This window comes from Chenopodium album, chromosome 11, assembly GCF_948465745.1.
Source record: "Chenopodium album chromosome 11, dcCheAlbu1.1, whole genome shotgun sequence".
In the NCBI taxonomy this organism is placed as follows: Eukaryota; Viridiplantae; Streptophyta; class Magnoliopsida; order Caryophyllales; family Amaranthaceae; genus Chenopodium; species Chenopodium album.
Window position 1 is genome coordinate 43,696,268 of NC_137844.1, and position 2,154 is coordinate 43,698,421.

The window sequence follows — 2,154 nt, forward strand, 5'->3', positions numbered from 1 at the left end:
ACATTTGAAGCTTCAATTAGTAACTTCTTCCACCTCCATCTATTTAATTTCTGATTTTATTTTGTATTTGCATGTCACTTGAATCTCTTTAGTTCTTGATAATTTGTTGTTGGATGATAGTTTATTCATTAGTTAATCACTTTTCCCCAATTATTAAAGTAATTAGAACCCTAACCCTTGCTTGCATGTTACTTAAGATGAGTTGTGAGTAGTCCTCTTACTAGGGGTTGGGTGAAGCTCAACCTATTGGTTAGTTATGTAAATGTGGGAGAAGTTTTGATGTTTGATTTGCAATTAAATTAATTGTATGAGATTGCTTGTTAGTTCTTCATGATAGGTTTAGCTACCCTTGATTTAGGAACTTGATAGCATGGTATGCTTAGTTTGACATGGAAATGTGAATTGAGTATAACATTACTTATTGCAATTTGATTATGTATCTTCTATTGCTAAACTAATGAAGAATCTAAGTTTAGTAGTGTGAGTTTTTCCCTAATTGCATGAGGTTGATCTTGCATATAGTCTTTGCTATCTCTTGTCTATTTTACTCCCAATTTGCCTAATTGCCATGGTTGAGTGGATCTCATTCCCTAGTGTCTTTAATTACATGAATTAGAAATATAGTTTGTTTGTCTACTTGACGAACCTCCAATCACCAAAGACTTCGAATTAGCTTAAGTGCCAAGATCTTTAGCATTCATATCCCGTTCCTTGTGGACCGAACTCTTACTTATCATTGTGTTTGTTTTGTAGGATGTTTGCTTATAAATGTGTTTGATTGAGTATGGAATGTGCGACCGTTCTAACGCCCATCAAAATGGCACCGTTGTCGGGGAACAGTGTTGTTGATTACTAATTGATTACTTGAGTCTAGTTCACCATAAAACAACAAAATTCAAAAAGAGTGTGCTTCTTTTTTGCTACACTTGTAGCCTTGTTACTAATTGCAATTGTTGAGAGTGTATGCGCAGAACTCATAACAGGATTTTGGTGCCTTACAATCCTGAGATTGAGCAAACTTATAGAAGGAGAGCCAGTTCTAGGCCGTTAACTACTTCCCCAACTAGAGAGTTCAATTCCGAGGAGCAATAAGATCAAATGGGTGACGCGGATCCACGACCTTAAAGACCTTTGAAGGAGTTGGGAACTCTGGGAGCTTATAGAGCTTCAAGTGGCATTGCTCCCCCAGTTACTCAAGCCAATGATTTCGAGATTTGGCCCGCGATGATAAATTTGATTGTAAGGAGGCAATTTAGTGGAGCAAAACATGAGAGCCCTCTTGCACACTTGAACGAGTTCAAAAAGTATTGCAACACGATCAAGGTAAATGGGGTCACTCAAGAATTTGTGAGACTAAAGCTATTTCCTTTCTCCTTGATAGGAAAGGCTCTTGAATGGCTTGAGAAGGAGGTGAGACCTAATTCCTTGAGAACTTGGGACGAGGCCACCATGGCTTTCTTAGGGAGATTTTACTCTCAAAAGAAGACAGTCGAGGCAAAGGCATTGATCCAAGGTTTTCGTCAAAAAGCTAGTGAAACCATATACGAGGCATGCGAAAGATATAAAGAATATCAAAGGGAGTGTCCTCATCATGGCATTCCGACATACCAAGTGCTTTAAATTTTCTATGAAGGCTTGAGCCCACAAGGAAAGACTAGCTTGGATGCGGAAGCGGGTGGCCCGATTATGAACAAGACGGAGGAGCAAGTCATTGAAATAATTGAGGATGTGGTGAGGCACCACATGGATTGGAAAGAAGGGGAGAGGGAGTCTTTGAGCAAAGGGGGAAGTGCGGTTTACTCCATGGATCACCTCAATGCCATCAATAATTTGACATCTCAAATCGCCAACCTTGGCAAGGAGATGACATCTATCAAGGCAAAACTTGAGACCTCCACTTCACATCAATAGCATCCCTCCCAATCTAAGGGGAGAGGTATGAATTCTAACCCTTCTCCTTCTACATCTAATAATATGCCAAATGGGTGCTTATTTTGTGAAAATTGTAGGTCGTATGACCATGACACCTCTTATTCTAATTATGATTTCCAACCCCAACCCCAATATGAAGATGGTAATGAGAATGAAAATGAACATGTCAATGCTTTGTCTTATGATAATAGACCTAGGAGAAAGTGTGAATTGGTGGAAACG

At 39.2% G+C, this 2,154-nt stretch overlaps 1 non-coding gene across 1 annotated transcript; it reads right to left on the reverse strand.

Moving 5' to 3' along the window:
• Positions 1 to 1,492: 1,492 nt before the first annotated feature.
• Positions 1,493 to 1,598, reverse strand: LOC145569590 (small nucleolar RNA R71). The gene has a single exon (XR_014096179.1). It is a non-coding gene; the product is annotated as a small nucleolar RNA R71 (small nucleolar RNA).
• Positions 1,599 to 2,154: the final 556 nt, after the last annotated feature.